The following is a 19,312-nucleotide window of genomic DNA, read 5'->3' on the forward strand; positions in this document are numbered from 1 at the left end:
TATCTAGCCTCTCTGGCTTTTTAATGTCTGGATAACAACACAGGACATCTCTATAAACAATTCCTGAATTAGAATCAGTATCTGTCCCTATAAGTTGCAAAGAGATGAAGGAAGCTTTGACAGAGTGTCCTTTGGAGCATTATTTAGATCGAAGTGGTTGGGAAGAGGCACACTGTATACATACAACAGACTGGATATGGACAATTCCTACTATTAATAGCAAACACTCCCTAGACTGGGGGGCGGGGAGAGAGTCTGAATCCAAAAAAGGGGTATATGTGAAGGTAATAATACTTTCCCATTACCCCATTAGTCTGTAAATAACACAAGTAACCTCAAGCTTCAGCTTCCTTACTTTTAAGTTGGAGGATTCTGCACATTATCTCATGAATGGCTTATTCTAAGGGTTGTAATTTTGTGCTTACAAATTTCACCTCCCGGGCTAAATCTGAATCATGGTAACTCACCCCACTCATTTTCTCTTCCTTCACCACCTGCCTGTAAACCCTTTGCCATCGAGTCGACTCATAGTGACCCCAGAGGACAGAGTAGAACTGCCCCATACGGTTTCCAAGGAGCAGATGATGGATTCGAACTGCCAACTTTTTGGTTAGCAGACAAGCTCTTAACCACTGCGCCACCAGGGCTCCACCAACTGCCCAAGGGAGAGCCAAATCTCATAATGACACAAAGGGAAAAGAAGCAATGACAAAAGAAGTTATTACGGTCAAGCTTAAACCACAAATGAAGAGTACAGATTTTTTTAGAGAAGGGTATATGAAAAAAGGGGGAAAAAAACACAAAAGGAAGAGGCCACCAAGACAGGGGCTTCATGAAGCACAGGGGATAAGCATGGGCAGGCAAGAGGCCTTCTCCTTATCCTAATGGAAGAAGGTCTGGGCTGTTGTGAAGCCAATCCCACTGTACCATCTGGTCCTTTCTCATTTTCTTCCATGTGCAAAAGTGCTCTGAAAACTTTAAACCACCCTCTAGATGACATGAGTTTGACTTTTTACTATGTATCTCAGCCCTCAATGTCACGGTCAGCTGGGGGATCTGCTCCATGTTGTCCTTATTCAGGAATGCAGGGTGATGAGCAGCCAGTTTCTAGAATAATGCCAGTCACTGTGGCAAAGGGGAAAATAACTTTTGATGGTTTTCACACTGACAATTAAATGCTGTAGAACAGAAATGACACATGTCACTTAACACTCAAAACTCACTGGCCACAACCAGTTACATGACCCCACCACACCATAAAGGACCAGGAAGTGCAATCCTACCTTATTCCCAGAAAGCAGAGTGCTTTCCAAAGTACTCACATCCTCCACCTTCTCTCCTATGATTATACTGTACTTCTAGCTCAGGCCAACCCACTCATGTATGAAATCTTTCTTGCCTCCGCTCTGTCTTCTCTACCATAAAATGTTTCTCTTTCCACTGGATCATTCTTAGCATACAAACATCCCTACAATCACTTCACTTCTCCCACCTTAGAAACAAAAACAAAACCCTTGACCTCACCTCCCCTTCAATCTATGGTCCCATTTCTCTGTTCCTATTGACAAAAAAGCTCCTTCAGAGAGTGGTAGCACAGTAGTTAAAGTGCTCGGCTGCTAACCAAAAGGTCGGCGGTTCAAACCCCTCAGCCACTCCGTGGGAGAATTATGTGGCAGTTTGCTTCCATAAAGATTTACATCCTTGGAAACCCTATGGGGCAGTTCTCTTTCCTACAGAGCTGCTATGAGTTGGAACAGACTCGACGGCAGCGGATTTGTTTTCTTAATACTCGCTTTAATTCCCCTCCTGCCACACTCTCTTGAACTCACCTCAGTAAAGCTTGTGCCCCTCTCCATCACTTCACCCAAAACAGTACTTATCAAGGTCTCCCATGACCTTCACATTGACACATCCATTGACAAATTTTCAGGTCTTATCTTACCAGAACTATCGGCAGCATTTCAAACAACTAAACACTCTTTCCTCTTAAAACACTTGTTATACTTGACTCCCAAGACGTTACTTTCTCTTTTATCACAGATTCTTGGTTCTCTTTCACTGGTTCCTTCTATGCTCCTTTACTGTGAACAGGAGGGTGTCTGAAGGTTCAGTCCTGGGCGGTCCTCAAGCCACCCCTTTTTCTACCTACACTCATTCCCTTGGTGACCTCTTTTGACCTCATGATTTTGAATGCTATCAATGCAGTGATGATTCCCCAAATGTCTATCTTCCATCTGAACTGTTACTCTCAGAAATACTCAACTACCCAACTAAGTATGCAATATCTCCACTTGGATGTCTAATAAACCCACTGCCATCAAGTCGATTCCAACTCATAGCAACCCTATATGTCTAATGGATACTAGGCCTTTTTTAAGGAATCGATGGCTCAGCTTTAAAAATCATTTAATCCAATCCCTCATTTTAGAAGTGAAGAACCAAAGGCTCCCAGAAATAAACTAATTTTCTAAAGGTTAGAAAGAGGAAAGAATTCTGATCATCTAATGTTCTTCCCAGCCACCTCTACACCTCTGTTAAAAGCATAATACTACAAGGCATTTTAAAAGTGAAAATAAAGGCAAGGAAAGTATAACAAACAGTAAATTAAAACAAAATCTGTGGCGCAATGGATTGCTTTTGTGTGGCCCTTCTAGCCATAGTCATACAACTCCCTCCCAGGTGATTGGGTAGGACTGCGCAAATAAGGTAATTGTGGCCCACCAAGGAGACTGGTCAATTTTGCCATAGTGCTAGGCTTAAAACACAGCCAATTCCAGAGCAGGAGGAGAATCTCACTGCCACTAAGGAAAAAGACCCAGGAGCGGAGTGCGACATTTGGATCCGGGATCCCTGTGCTGAGATGCTCCTAGAGCCAAGAGATTGAGAGAGAGAGAAAGCTATAACACTGACGACGGTGAGAAGTGGTGGCAGAGAAACGGCAGCTGGAGAGATCGGAAGGAGACAGCATGGTAGGCTTTCCAGTCTACAGAGCAAGAAAGCTGAGTACCTTCGGGCAGGAGGCTTGCTGGTGGAGTAGGATGCCTCCAGGCACTTAGTAGAGCTAGTTTACCAACCCACAGCACTAGAGCTGAGCACCTTGGGGGCCGAGGCTTACTGGCAGAGTGGGGTGCCTTGAGGCACTTATTCACAGCGCTAAAAGAGCTTTGTAACACTTGCCCAAGCAGGGCAGATTCTGAGGGGTCAGAGAGGTGTGCCTGTGAATACAGCTGGGAAGAGGCTATCCTGATGGAAGAAGTGTATCCTGAGCATTCCTGAACTTGAACTGTAACCTGTTACTTCCCTAATAAACCCCATAATTGTGAGTATTGTCTGTGAGTTCTGTGTGGCCATTACAATGAATTATCAAACCCAGCAGAGAAGTAGAGTGCCATGAAAGGAATAGTTGGTGTCAGAATTGGTAATGGTGATGAGGAGGGCATGTCTGACCTCTGCCTCATAGGAACCAGTCTCGGGCTGTTAATCTTGATTCTACCTCCCCTTTGTGAATTTACAGGAGGCCAAACAATGCCCCCATGCCATTATTACATAAACTTTAGTATGTGAAAGTTAAAATGGCAAACAACTGGGATAACTAACAAGCAATCCACAAAACCCTAATAAACTAATAGTAGATGACAACTTTACTTACTCATTTGTGGAGTTTTCAGTTCGTTCTACCATGGAGTCAACTTCATTCTCAAGACACTTCATCTACAGCCTCAATACGAGAAAGGGATGCTGACAGAGTAGGTAGTTTGGGTCTCTGGAGCTGATGAATTGGTAAGAACGGCTTGAAATCGATGCAGCATTCACAAGGGTGGTTCTTCACAAGTAGGGATGCAAAATGATTACCTCACTACTGAGAAGTGTGTTTTCATGTTTGTTTTATCTTTTTGATTTCCCAGCAACATGTCAAGGGAAAGTTTCATAGGGAGAGAAACTCATCTTCTCCTTATTCAGAAATGGAAACCTGGTGGAGAAAAAAAATAGCTCAGTTAATACGCCTAAGCAACGGTCACTTAGAGTGCCATTACAGGTAACTCAAACTATGTTTTTTTAAAGGTGTGATCCACCACTTACAAACAAGTTACAATACTATAGCATAGACAGATGTATAAAAGACATTTATATATTTAATCATGCCAACTGTAACTGTATCTCAACAAATTATCATATAACTGTAAATTCAACATAATCACCTTCTCCCTTTGCTTCCTTATATGAAAAATGTGGGAATTGAACCAGATCATTTTTATTAATTTCTCTCAGATAATTCTTACAGGAGGAGCATGAGCCACATGTTGAAAAGCCCTGGTTTAGATATCCCTAGGATGTTCTAATAGTCTATGATTGTAAAATACAACCTAACCGTGACCAGAACAGATATTAAATTATGGGTATAATAAGTTGTTGGTACTCCAAGGTCAGCATAAATATGATCAGCATAAGTATGTACTATATTTAGATAAAAAGAATACATATAAGATATAAGGAATAAATATAAAGACTGAAAGGCAAATCGGTGCTAAAAATTACGGCAACAATTTACTTTTAGGAATAATGGACCAGGTACTTGGGGCCAACACTCCCACTGAAAGTAGCTGAAGAACCTGAGCAAAGTAAAAGAAAGCATCTTAAAGTCATCAAAGAGCACTGAAGATGGTGAGCAACTACCTGAGTACTGAGTCTGAAAGTGGATGGGTAGGATACTTGGGGCTGTTTTTGCAGGGCGGCGGGGGCGGGGCGCGGTGTTTGCTGATACTATTGGAAGCTGAGAGGATGAAGGTCATGTCTGATGGCCTCTAGCAGGGAAAAAAAAACAGACACTGGGGACCACCACGGTTAAGTCACCTCGCTTTTGAATAAAAAAGTGAACAGAAAGTAACCAGCTCTCATATGAACTTACAGCTGGGCTTTAAATTATCTGGGTGGCTCATAGAGTTGGATTACTATGGTTCCAAAAACCTCATACCTGCAGGCACCTGACAGAAGAAAACAAAATCACTCTCTAAAGTCATATGACATCATCCTGGGTCTCAAATTACTTCTAAAAGTTTTTCAAACACAATATTCTGACACAGTCAAAGATAAACATTTATGCATGAAGAAACCATGTGCAAGAAAGAACAGAAATGAGAGACAAGACGAAAAAAACAGAAGGACTGTAAATATTAGAACTGCCAGAACTGAAATGTAAAATAACTATGCTTAATATGTACAAGGAGCTAAAAGCCAAACCTGAAAATTTCAATGGGGAACTGGAAACTAATTTTAAAAAATGATAATAGATTTGAAAAAGAATATAAATTCTAAACCTGAAGACATAATTTTAAAAAATTAGAAATTCAATGGATGAATAAAGAATTAGTAAACAGAAAGGTAAGTCAGATAAAAAAGAATTCATAATGAATTACAGAGGAATAAGGATGAAAAGAGCAAGAAGAGGTAGAGTAGGTAGTCTCCAAAGGCAGGACACAACAAACCATGCTTCCCAGCGTCCATGTCCTTGTGCAGCCCTCTCCCGCATTAAATCTGGGTTAGCTCCTTGATTCAAGTTACCTAAAGGAATGAAGAAGTAACACTGTGCTAGTTCTAGAGCTATGTCTTAAGAAAGCCTGGCGGCTTCCACTTTTGTGCTCTGGGAGCCCTGAGTCACCATCTGAAGCCAAGCTGCCTTGCTGGAGAGACCGTATAGACAGGCCATGATAAAAGGTCATTTGAAAAACAGAGGCCCTGAGACTAAGATGTCCTGGGGCACCCTAGTTGAGCCCAGGCTTCCAGTTGTCCCCACCAAGGACAGCAGCATGTGAGAAGGCATCTTCAAAGAAGTCCCAGATGTCTTCTGACTGCAGCTGCATGACAAACCCCAAGCAAGACCAGCAGAACAACCATCCAACTGAGCCCTAGTCTACCCACTGAATCACTACAAATAATGAACTTGTTGGTGTTTTAAGTCACTAATTTTCTGAGTGGTTTATATGCAATAATAGATAACTAAAACAGGAGGAGACAGAGGATACACTAAGAATGTTTGACCTATATTTAACTGGTGTCTCAGAGAGAGATACAGGAATGAGAAAATGGTCTAGAAACAGTATTTTAAGATGATAACTGAGAATTTTCCAAAACTGATTAAAGATATCATCTCAGATTCAAAAGACTAATAGTCCCCAAATAAAAGGATAAATGAAAAGAAATCCATAGTTGAATACATCATAGTAAAAATGCAGAAAATTAAGGGTGCAAATAAAAATTTTTAAAGTAGCCAGAGAAAAAAGACAGATTACACTCAAAGCAGCAACAATTATACTGAAAGCTGACTTCCCCAAATCACTGAAATCAGAAAGTAATGGGATAAAATCTTCGAAGTGCTAAAAGAAAACATCTGATAACAGAATTCTATACCTAGTGAACATATCCAACAAGAATGAAGGTGAAAAAGACATTTGGGCTAACAAAAACTGAAAAAAAAAATTAACACCACAAATCTACAAAATAAATACTAAATGATGTTCTTTAAGCAGAACTAAATAAGCCCCAGCATGTTTGAAAATTAAATAATATATTTAACCTAGAGAAGCCCTGGTGGCACAACAATTAAGTACTCAGCTGCTAACCAAAAGGTTGGCAGTTGGAATCCACCCAGTGGCTCCACAAGAGAAAAACCTGGTAATCTATCTGCTCCTGTAAAGATTACAACCAAGAAAACTCTATGGGGGCAGTTCTATTCTGTCACATGGGGGTGCTCTGAGTCGAAATCAACTGGACACCAACTAATAAGAACAAAGTAACCCATGGGTCAGTGAAGAAATAAATATAAATTAGAAAACATTTTAAACTAGGTAACAAAATTACTATATATAAATAAACTTGTGGGATCAAAGCTACTTAGAAGAAATATATACATTGGCAAGTAAGAAAAACTAAAAATTAAAATGCTAAGTATTTATCTTAAGACAATAAGGGCAAAATAAACCCAAAGAAAGTACAAGGAAGCAGGTATTAATAAGCAGAAATAAATGAAAGAGAAAACAAGCATGAAATAAATAGAGATGGTCATCAAAGACAAAAGGTGGTCATTTGAGATCAATGAAATGATAAATGTTTAATGAAGACTGATGAATACAACTAAGAGAAAATTGTAGATATTAAAGATAACTAAAGAGTATATTACAAACAACTCTATGCCAAAAAAGTTTTGGTGAATTGGAAAAATTCTTAAGAAAAAATTATCAAAACTAACAAGAAACGAAAAACCTGAATAATCCTTTAAGAAACTCAATCAGTAATTTAAAAGCCTTTCCACAGGAAAAAAATTAATTGAATGCTCAAATGGCTTCAGCAGCAAGTTCAACTAAAACTTTAAAGAAGCATTCACACTTAACACAAAGACATCAGGATAAATTATACAAACCCTTCCAGAGAACGAGAGCAAAGGGCAACCTCCTCAACTTGAAGGCTAGCATAAACCTAATCCAAAAGCTCAACTCGAACTGTACAAGAACTGAAAACAAGAGGCCAATCTCATTCATGATCATAGATGCAAAAATCCTAAAGAAAATATTATTAAAAAAGGCTCTTTTTTTTTTAATACATCCTGATCATGCTGGATTTAAATCCGGAATCCAAGCTTAGTTTACCATTTAAAAAAAAAAAAGTCAAAGTAATTTACCACATTAACAGATTAAAGGAGAAAAATCATACTCTCATTTCCATAGATGTAGAAAAAGTGACATCTATTTATGATTAAAAAAGCAAAAACTTAAGCAACAGAAAGGAACTTGCTACTCTGAAAAAAGAAACATACCAAAAACCTATAGTAAGTACCATATTTAACGGTGAAACATCAAAAGTATTCCTTTATAAACGGGATGAGGCAGGGTGCCTGCCTATCATCATCTGCACAGGCATTTATATTCTGGAAAAACTGCAGTGATTCTGATGTGCAGCTAAGGTTGAGACCAACACATTAGAAGATGGTAATTAATTAATTAATTAATTAATTAATTAATTAATTAATTAATACATACATAAATACATAAATAAATACATAAATAAATACATAAATAAATACATAAATAAATACATAAATAAATACATAAATAAATACATAAATAAATCACTGCCAATGTTTTATAATCAAATGACGGATTTAATAATTACGTGGCCTTTGTTTTTTCTGAACTAAGAAGAGAAACAGAAGGCGGTGAAGAGCAACTGAAGAGATTGAGGCTGTATATAAAGACCTTCATAATCAAGAAAGTTATCTGTTATAATGGAATTAAACAAGACATACAATTAACCTCTAGAGCACTATTTCACGTGAAGAGTATATTCTGGTATTGCATGCTAAGAAAAAAATGAAATAACATTACTTTTTCTTGGGTCTTTGCACCTTTTCCTGTGACTTTATCCAAACCAGGGCTTCAAAGCGGTTCAAATCAGTTCAGTCATGGCAGACTAAGCAAAACCAAACAGACTCAAATTTTTACAATTTGAGTGATCCAGCCCGGTAACTGGAATTGGAAAAATTAAGGGTCGAAGCCCTGAAATGGGAGACTCGGAGGAGGTGTAGTGAGCCCTTTCAGGAGCCTGAAGCATGATATTGGGTTATCAGCAGGACTGTGGAGTGTGACACAATTCAAAGTGGCGCAGTCAGCCGCCAGCTTTGAGTGGGGCACCTCTGTTTCTGGATCTGCTCAAAATCCGACCAGCAAGAGATCTGGTGGCTATGCAACGCTTACACTGCCCTTGTTTTCTAAGAGGGAGATTAGCTTTCCAGCAAGGCTTCAATCTAATTTTTCCCATTTTGGTTACTGTTCTGGTTCACTCAAATTTTAAAAAATTCAGGTCTGTTCTGGTTTCACTTCCTCGGCCATGACCGAACCAGGAAGAACCAGTCCAAGCCCTGATCCAACTAAATAAATAATGCATTAGAAAGTCACTTAAAATATGACATTTTAAATTATTCTATATCCTAAAGAAAAGTATTCGTAATAAAAAGCAGTATTAGAAGCATGACTTTTGTTTTTCTATATTCTCCATTTTGTGCAAAATATATTTCTGGCAAAGTTCCAGTGATTCTTGCATTATTTTCCGAATTTCTCTCAGAAAAAATAATTTGTTACTATAGCAATATTTTCCTATCTGGATATTATTTCCCACTTGCTTATTCTAGGGTTCTTAGCACATAGCAACCACACAAATTTCTGTTGCAAGCAGCTCACAGCACTAGGATCCTTGGCAACATTCAGGAATGAATATAGCTTAAACTATGGGAACATTTAGCTGAATATCATAGTTCCAAATGTCTTTAAAGTGCTATTTATGCTGAATCTATCCCAGACCTGTCAATTCCTACGAGTAACACATGTCTCTTTATCCTCATCCAGGTAGACTAGTGAAAGCTATAACAGAATAAGCTGGTTCTTAAGTTTATTCACTATTACGGTGTTGCTGGAACTAAAGACGTAATCCCCTGCATGCAGAGCTAAACAAATTATTTGGCACATACATATTTTTCTCTCCTGAAAATAGATGCAAATAAATGGTATAATATTTACTCAGATCTTATAGGGATGTTTTAGAATCTTTAGATAAGAACTTAGCTGTCACTGTCAGAGCTATTTAAAATCAAAGGAATATTGGTGGACTGGTGTGTTTTATCAATATATTTTTATCTGGAAATTATTAAGTGGAAAGCAAAATAATGGATATGACCCTTTACATAAAGGTTCTCCTGTATGTTGACTAATTTATAAATGAGTGATAGATTAACATGAACCCGGATGAAAAGTCACAGCAATTAGGGTGGGGTCTTAAACTTCTTCAGTAACAAAGTTTACCAGAAATATGAATTAGTTATACACATGTGCACACACATACAAACTACATGGATATATACATAGATGTGTGTGTATGTATATGTACATATTTTTTAACGTATATAATCATATACAGCCAAGTATAAAGAACGCTGAATTAATTAAATGTAAATTAAGATTAAATCTCAAAGAAAGCCCTGATTAGTAATTTCTTTATTCATTCTCAGTATGTTTACTCTAAGCCCATTTATAGTATGGGAGAAAAAGGGTTGAGAATCAGTAGAAGAGATTTCTTCTAAGTTGTATTCACCACCAAGTTTCTCCAGTCTAATGATTCATGATCTCTTAGGTATGTGATGGGTTTCTAACTCTGAGCAGGGTTTCCCATGAGTCAACCCTAAGGATGGTTCGATTTGCTAGATGACTAAGCTGTGCAGGAGTTTGCCAGTGAAGGTCCACAGCCCACCACAAGATGGCATCCCAGGGAAGGAAGAGCCTAAGGTTGGAAGGTTATGGAGGGAAAACATTCACAGGGCTATATGAGGGAAGTAGCATATATCCAAGGAAGATATAAAAATACACATAGTTCATTTATAAAATACTGTGCTTGTATAATAACGGCAGCATCTAATGAGAGCATTATCTCAGTACTTCGAAAAGAATTGGCTGAAAGACTTAAAAACAGGTCCAAAAAAGTGGCAAAGTTAATCTGTGGCTGCAGCCCTAACACAAACATTTAATGTGAAAGAAGAAAAATAAAAACCTATTAATTAATAGACTCCCTTTTTTTTTTTTTCCTATTTAAAGAAATCAAGATTCTTCAGGCACCTTTCTCAAGAATTACACATACATACAAAACGTCATCCATTATTATTGATACTTTTTTTTATTATTGTTACATTAATACATTAATTGATTGATACATTATTACTGATACTAGGGATCAGCAAACGTTTTCCACAAAGGGCCAGATATTAAGACCATAAGGAGCCCTGGTGGCACAGTGGTTAAGCGCTCGGCAGCTAACTGAAAGGTTGGCAGTTCAAACCTACCAGCCACTCTGAGGGAGAAAGACATGGCGGTCTGCTCTTGTTAAGATTACAGCCTTAGAAAGGTCACTATGTGTCAGGATCACGTTTTGGATGGTGGGGTCTGTCACTCTGCCATTGTATCGCATAACACAATCAAGTAAATGAACAGACATGGCTGTGTGCCAATAAAACTTTATTTCTAAATACAGGCTTGGGGTTGGCCCCACAGATGTTTGCCAACTTCTAAAACTATACAAACACCTTCTGTTGGTCAGGTATCTAAGAGTCTGTAAAGCATTTTCAAACACCACCTATTTAGTGTCCACATTTCAGTGAGTTAGGTCCTCTTACACACAATTCATACATAAAGAAACTCAAGAAGATTACTATCAAAGACTAAGGACAAGTATCAGAAAAAAAAGGGGGGGGTTCTTTAGTTCAAGAATTACCATTTTATTTAAAAGGCTCTCTTTAAACATTACATAATAGGTTATTTGTAATACTGTTTGCATTTGATTTCCTAAGAATCGAGTAAGATTTCTGAAATTCAAATAAGCTAAACAAAATGTCAGACCAACAGTTTATAATTAAGATTAAACCTTGTAGGCAATATAACTTTGTTTTTCTTAGAAGTTTTAAAAAACACACTTCTAAATTATTATTGTTCTAACTATGCCTATTTTTTTTTTATAGGGTCACTATGAGTCATAATGGATGCGATGGCAATGGGTTTTTTTTTTAATATGCTCTAAAAACATTTTTTTCTTTTACCTAATTGTTACTGATTTATTCATTATGGTCAAATTAAAAGGTAAATAATAATTCAAAAAGAAACTTTTTCTTTTAAAACAGCATTTCCAAGGACTATCTATATCAGCGCTTCTCAAGTACAAGAAATCTACTAGGGATCTTGCAGAATCTGAGTCAGTAGGTCTGAGCTAAGACCCAAGGTGAGCATTTCTAACCAGCTCCTGCAATTGTAAACAGCTCCCAGGTGACCCGATGCTGATGGCCCTTCAAGGAGCAAAGACTAGGTAACAATCACCTGGGATGTCTGTAAAATATTGATTCTGGCCCAACACCCAGTCCCTTTGGCATGTGGAGCAAGGAATTTTAAATTAGCTCCTAGCAATTACCCACTTTTTAAAAGGGATTTTAAAAAATAATCCACAAATTAAACCCGGCAATAGGTTTGGTTTTGGTTTTAACAAAGGAGTCATAGTGGTGCGGCAGTTAAAGCGCTCAGCTGCGAACCGAAAGGTTGGCAGTTCGAACCTACCAGCCACTTATCAGGAGAAAGATGTGGCAGTCAGCTTCCGTAAAGATTTGCAGCCTTGGAAACCCTATGGGGCAGTTCTACCCTATCCTACAGGGTTGCTATGAGTCAGAGTGAACTCGATGGCAGTGGGGTTTGGTTTTGGTTTGGTTTTCTTTAATATGACTAGAAATCCACAGAATTATGTCTCTTTGCGTTAAAACACAAGAAAGTGGAGCTCCAAACTCTGGCACTAAAATAGCACATTCAGTACCATGGTAAAATTACATCTTTAAAAAGACTATTACATGTCAGGCAAGCAGCATTCTTTCAATACATTATTAGTTTTCCTAAGGTCAGAAGCCAAATAGCAACAAATGGGGGTAGGAGGAGCAGGGGACAAGAGAAAGGCAGGAAACAAATAGAGAACAAAAAGAGGGGGAAAGGGGTAAAAAGAGGTGGGGGAGAGGAGTAAGGCAGGGAACCAGGAGGAGATGGGGAAAGGAAGAAGGGACACAGGTTACTTTTCTGAGCTACCACCATGTGCCAGTCATGGGAATGACATGTTGAGAAAACAACAGCTCTGCTGACCAATTTCTTTTTCCAGAAGTCAAGTGTTGAAAAGAGGAGTAGTAAAAAAAAAAAAAAATCCACAAGGCTTCAGCACAATTGTACGTAGGTCAAGGAGAAGAACCAGCAGAAGGGAAAAGACAGACAATATCAGACACAGTCAAAATAACTGCTAGAATCAGGTGTCCCCAAGGAGATAAAAGGAGTCACAATGAGCACATGTGGAGGTCAGCTTTGGATGTGGACATGAAGGACCTTCTTTGTGTGACCCTAATACTCCCCAACATGTTTTCTCCTTTTCAAAATGGGCCACCAAGAGCTTGACATAACTAACACCTCGACAAACCTACAAGTTTCCTCCTTCCTCTGCCTGCCTTCTCCTTTTCACATACCTTTGTTAATGACTTTGTTTTGATTTGATGCAAGTAACTTTGTTCTTTGTTTTGATCTGATGCTAATAACTTTGTTTTGTTCAGTCTGACCACCTGTGACTTACAAGCTCTCACCAGAAAATTAGAGCCCAGGTGTCTGATGTGTGTTATCTTTAGCCTGATAAGGAGATGTCTAGCCATGTATCTCTTTAGTCTGAGAAAGAGTCTCTTGTCACCATCTTGTAATGAATAACTCCTCCGGCCATGCCATCTAGGGACTACAAAGACACTTCTAACCTTTGTAAAAATCATATATAAGCTCCAATGTAAAAAAAGCCTTTTGGGACTCCATAGAGACAGTCTGCATTACAGTCGGATCCCTGGTAGTATCTCTCCCTAAATAAACTTTCTCACTCTTTCTGATTTGAAGTATGTTTCATTGGCTCAACTGCTTCAGGGCAAGGACCCTAATTGGGCAATATTTGGAATGTGGAAAGGTGCCACCACCAGAATGGGAAATGGGACTATGAAGTTGGAGGAAAGTGAACGTTGTCAGTGCGGCTATGGAGAAGGAAGTGGAAAATCCCAATGTTCGAAAGCAAAAAAAATCTCTTCATTTTGGTCTTTCACCAAAATTGTTTAAGTAACTAAACAAATCAGGGTTTAAAGAGAGAATAGTTACCACTGTTAGTTGTGGTTTTACCTGGAAGCAGCTCTGCCATCTTAAACCAAAAACCAAACCCACTGCCATCGAGTCAATTCCGACTCATAGGGACCCTATAGGACAGAGTAGAACTGCCCCACAGAGTTTCCAAGGAGTGCCTGGTGGATTCAAACTGCGGACCTTTTGGTTAGCAGCCGTAGCACTTAACCACTATGCCACCAGGGTTTCCTCTGCCACCTTAGGTAAGTCAAACTTCCTAAACCCATCTTTAAAAGGGGGAGGCAGCTGATAAAATAATCCCACTGATCCTTTTGCAGTTCAATACCTCCAAGGAGGGAACTCAACCTTGAAAATAGTGTCAGTTTATACTTGACCAAACAAAAAACCCCAACCCCTTGTCATGGAGCTGATTCTGTTCATAGCAGACCCTATAGGACAGAGTAGAACTGCCCCATAGGGTTTTCAAAGCTGTAAATCTTTATGAAAGCAAACTGTCACATCTTTCTCCTGTGAAGCAGCTGGTTGGTTCCAACCACCTACCTTTTGGTTAGCAGCCAATCACTTAACCACTGAGCTACCAGAACTCCTTGTGTTTACACTTATAAACAAAATTGTCATTGTGTGGATTCTGACTTATAGCAACCCTACAGGACAGAGCAGAACTGCCCCATAGGTTTCCAAGGTGTGGCTGGTGGATTTGAACTTCTGAACTTTCAATTAGCAGCCAAACTCAACCACTGCGCCACCAGGGCTCCAGTTAACCCCCCTAAAAAAGTTAGGTGGAAACAAAAGTCAAAGTGCATGTAATTTAAACACCCTTGGGCCATTTATACATCACACTTTTGATAACGACAGCCACAACAAACAGATGGTTACTGCTGACAAGGGCTGCATCATTACAGTCCTAATGACAAACTGACACTGTTACAGCACTTTACTACTCACAAAGAAGCTTCACACATGAAATATTTTATTTGATCCTCACAACAGCCCTGGGAAGAGTTAAGGCTACTGTATAACTAGATCCATTTTATGGTTGAGGGAACAGGTTCACAGAAGTTGATGATGTGCCCAAGCCCCCAAAGCAGATAAAGTGACAAACCTGGACTTAAATTCAGGTATTCAGGACTCGAAAATCACTATTTTTCTATTTATTTTCATGCTAACACATGCTTAGACACAGACACACAGCACCTTGTTTTTCCACTTGGTGTCACAAACATATAAATTCAAGATCCCCCCCAAATTAGCATAGTTTATTCTTTTAATTGATCCTGGCAATAGTTCATTGAAATTCAAGTACAACCTTAATTTACAAGTGATGAATAGTAGGAATCCGTGGGGCAGAAATGCAAAGGATTAGGATTCAACTATTCAATATCCTCATTCTGAGATGAGGAAACAGAGGCCTCTCCCAAGACAAATGGCCTGTGGGAAGCAGAGCCAACACTAGAATTCAAGACCCCCAGCAGCCCTGGGGCGCTCAGCCCAGGCCAAGTCTTAGCTTCAAAAAAAGTCTTGCTCCTATAAGAATGAAATGGTTCAAATTTAAATAATTTGTGGGGCTCATTCTCACTTTTTTTTTTTTTTACATATGCAAACCATATGGATGCTGCCTATTAGTGTAACTAGAATTCTCCAGAGCAAATTCTTCTCACAAATGGGAGTTTGTAATGACAGTCATGCCCCATTTTACTACAAAAGAGAAGTATAATGTGTCCAATAAAGAATCCATCTGAGAGAGCTTTAAACCAACTGAAACTGCCTCCATTACCATCTCCTACCTACAAAGTGTTTTCTAGACAAATTAAAACTGGAAAAGGCAATGAAAATATTTTGAAGAGGACCATATTATCTAAGTACTCCCATTTTCCATCTTTGGAAATATTGTACTGAGTCAGCAGGTGCTTACTACAAAAATTACTTTTATCATGAAGCTGAAATTTTTTAATATTCAAACAGAAGATTCCATGAGAATAGATAAGGACATGCAAATAATGCATATTACTAAATTTCAGATCTTATATGTTTTATGCAGAAAGAAACAGGAGGCTTCCGTTTGACTATAAGAGACTCAAGGGCAAGAGTGTCAGAAGGGAATCTTTCTGAGGTGAGCTGACAATCTCTGATTTTCTTCCTCAGGGCACTTAGTAATTCTGGGCTCATACTGATGAGACTTGGCCAAGGGAAAGGATTTCAACTGAGAAAAAGAGAAATCAGCAAGGCTTCTTGATGAACATGCAAGGCTAATGGGACAGATGGGAAATACTCCCATTTGCTCAGTTCTGGGGCTATGTGAGGGAGGCAGAGATACGAAGTGAAAGGTTTCTAAAGGCAAAGTGAAATCTCCCAGTTTCAAGGTGTCTCAGAGACAAGTTCTGCTGGAGTAGGAGTACCTGCCTCAAATACATAACCAGTTTTCTCCTAAGCCAACTGCAAGAATTTGAAATGAGGCAGGAGGCTAAAGAGCTAGCTTAAGACCTCCAAATGTAGAATTGAATCTCCCAGTCTTTTGGGGCTAAGAAAGACAAAGATCCACCAGGCTTTCAATCAAAAGCCCAGGAGAGCTACGCCTGAGAAGCATGGACAACTATAGCTGGATTGGGTCTTCCTAAAACTGCCAGTCAGCCTTGACTTAGCACAATCACCAATACAATGGAGGTTATCAGTCCCTCACTATATTTTCCTAATAAAAGAAACGGTAGAAATCTTTCCTAGAGGAAGATATGATCTAAAGCTAGTAAGATTCTTTCACACACAATGTCTGCTATAAATTATTAGACATGAAATGAATTGCAAGAAAAGGTAACTAATAGTCAAGAGAAAAAAATGCAATAGATGCAGACTCACAGATGATCCAGATATTGGATTTCGTATACAAGACCTTTAAATTACGATTAATTGGTTGAAGAAAATAAGAGGGAAAAAAAAGGATGAAATAGACAAAAAGATGGAGAATTTCAGCAGAGAACTAAAATCTAGCTTAAAAAATCAAATGGACACCCTAGAGAAATAAAATATCTGAAATTAAGAAAAATACAGTTATCTGAATTGAACTGAAATTAAGAAGTCATTGGATGGGTTTAATAGCGGGCCAGACAGACATAGTAAAATACCCCCCCACCAAAAAAAAAGAAAAAACCAAACCCTTTGCCATGTAGTCAATTCCGACTCATAGCAACCCTACAGGACAGAGTAGCACTGCCCCATAGGGTTTTCAAAGAGCAGCTGATGGATTCAAACTGCCAGTCTTTTGGTGAGAAAGCCGAATGCTTAACCACTGCACCACCAGGACTCCTAGCAAAATACAGAAGTAGTAACCTTGAAAATACAAGTCAATGGAAAACAGCCATATTGAAACCCAGTTTGAAAAGGGGGGGAAGGCAGGGAACAGATCATAATATGGAACTCAGTCTCAGAGTCTCATGGGCATGTAGCTGGGGAACCAGAACAAGGTAAGAGACAAGATAGGGCAAAAGCAATATTTGAGGAAACAATGGTTGATTATTTTCCAAAACTGACAAAAGGCATCAACCTTCAAATTCAAGAAACTCAATAACACTAATAAGAATGCTAGAAAAATCACACCTGTACTTGTCAATGTCAAATTCTTAGTACAAAAACATGGCATATACTGAGAAGTCATACAACAGACCTAAACCTAGTCAAACAGAATTAGCCTCCTTTCTCGGAAATGTTATGATAAAAAGGACAGTGGCATGGAAGGAGAGGAGGCTTACTCTTAGCCAAGTACAGTAAAGCCCCACAATAACATCAATTTGAATACACTGTGATAAGTATTCCTGGTCTCCACCTGGCCACTAATCTCATTTCATTAACCTCATAATAATGCAACTCCACATTTTATACAATCAAATTTTTTGATCCCAAGAATAGTTTTATGGTAAGGTTTACTGAAATTGGGAGGAGGGGGCACAGTATTAAGACAGGGTTCAGAGATCAACAGTCCAACCCTCGCATTAAAAAAGATCAGAATATTTAAGCCCAAAGCAATAAAAATGACGTGCCAGTCACCACAGCAGACTGGCGACCAAGACAGTAGGCTCCTGACTTCTAGTCCAGCTTTCTGATGCCAGCACCAGACCTGTTCAAGGTTAAAATCCAAACCAAGGTCAGGTCTTGGTGAAATATTTTTATTTTTATGAATATATATTTTCACTCTGAGACTAGAAGGACCCCGGAGGTCATGGTCCCCAGACCTTCTGTTAGCCCAAGTCAGGAACCATTCCCAAAGCCAACTCTTCAGGCAGGGATTCAGCTGGAATATGGGATGGAAAATGATACTGGTAAAGAACGAGCTTGTTGGATCAAGTAGACGCATGAGACTATGTTGGCATCTCCTGTCTGAAGGGGAGACAAGAGGAGAGGGGGCCAGGAGCTGGCCAAATAGACATGAGGAGAGAGAGTGGAGGGAAGGAGTGTGCTGTCTCATTAACGGGAGAGCAATTAGGAGTGTACAGCAAGGTGTGTATTAGTTTTTGTATGAGAGACTGACTTGGTTTGTAAACTTTCACTTAAAGCACAATAAAAATTAATTAAAAAAAGAAGTTTCAATCAAAAATATATATATATATATATTTTCACTGATAGTGATACAAAATAACATACCTGAGCCCATTGCCATTGAGTTTATTCTGACTCATAACGACCCTACAAGACAGAGTAGAATTGTCCCACAAGGCTTCCAAGGAGTGGCTGGTAGATTTAAACTGCTGACCATTTGATTAGCAGCTGCAGCACTCATTCACTCTGACCATGTAATCACGAAAAGCTGCTATCATCTCTGGGAAGAGCACCCCTCCCCCCGCCAACAACACTCACTCTATGACTATACCTGTTGCTCACAGACAGAGCAAACACATGTGTCAAAGAGATAGGGAAAGGTATGACCAGGGACTGTCACTTCAGCTCCAGCAGTCAGGTTAGTTCTGTGAGTCTTGTGGCCTTTCTCCATAGCATGTATAATATCATCATACACAATGCAAGTATTAGAGAGCTTGCTATTTTTTATAGGTCCAGGAATGGTGACTAAAGGAAAAGATCCCACATTGCTGTCCTTGAAGGTAAAAGGAAACCAATAGCTGATACATGCCATGGATTCCTCATCACCATGGCACCATGTGTTCCCTCAGTGCACATGGATTTTTACTCCCTACAGCTGTTTTAAAGAGAAATAATCATCTGTTCTTTCTCCTGCACCAATCCGAGGCTTTGGGATTAACTAAAACAGCCATATCCTTTCCTCGTTATGAAATTCATTAAGACTCCATCGTTGTATTTTCCTGGTTAAATACTCGCCAGGTTCTGTTTTCTTTATCAAAACTCAGCCCAAGACTCTCCTGCCCGTGCAACTGGCCTACTGGATAGGCAGCGCAGCTTCTGCAGCAGTGGATCCTGACCTCTGTGCCCGAGCCTCCATTCAGATACTGAATATACCAATAACGCCACAAGATAACATTGCTAACATAATTAATCAGAAACAAAACATAGTATCTAGAAAACATACAAATCATTTTAAATATTTTCCAATGAGAGGATCAGTATTCAAAAGACAGAATGACTGATTGCCTTCTGGT

At 39.1% G+C, this 19,312-nt stretch overlaps 1 long non-coding RNA gene across 1 annotated transcript in view; it reads right to left on the bottom strand.

The window, feature by feature from the left end:
* Window positions 1-19,312, bottom strand: part of LOC111752776 (uncharacterized) — a 59,474-nt gene that overhangs the window by 27,239 nt on the left and 12,923 nt on the right. The window contains exon 3 of the long non-coding RNA XR_010319768.1: window positions 3,650-3,970. This is a non-coding gene — a long non-coding RNA (uncharacterized LOC111752776). The remainder of the gene's footprint in view (window positions 1-3,649; window positions 3,971-19,312) is intronic.

The sequence above is a fragment of the Loxodonta africana genome, chromosome X, assembly GCF_030014295.1.
Source record: "Loxodonta africana isolate mLoxAfr1 chromosome X, mLoxAfr1.hap2, whole genome shotgun sequence".
Lineage (NCBI taxonomy): Eukaryota > Metazoa > Chordata > Mammalia > Proboscidea > Elephantidae > Loxodonta > Loxodonta africana.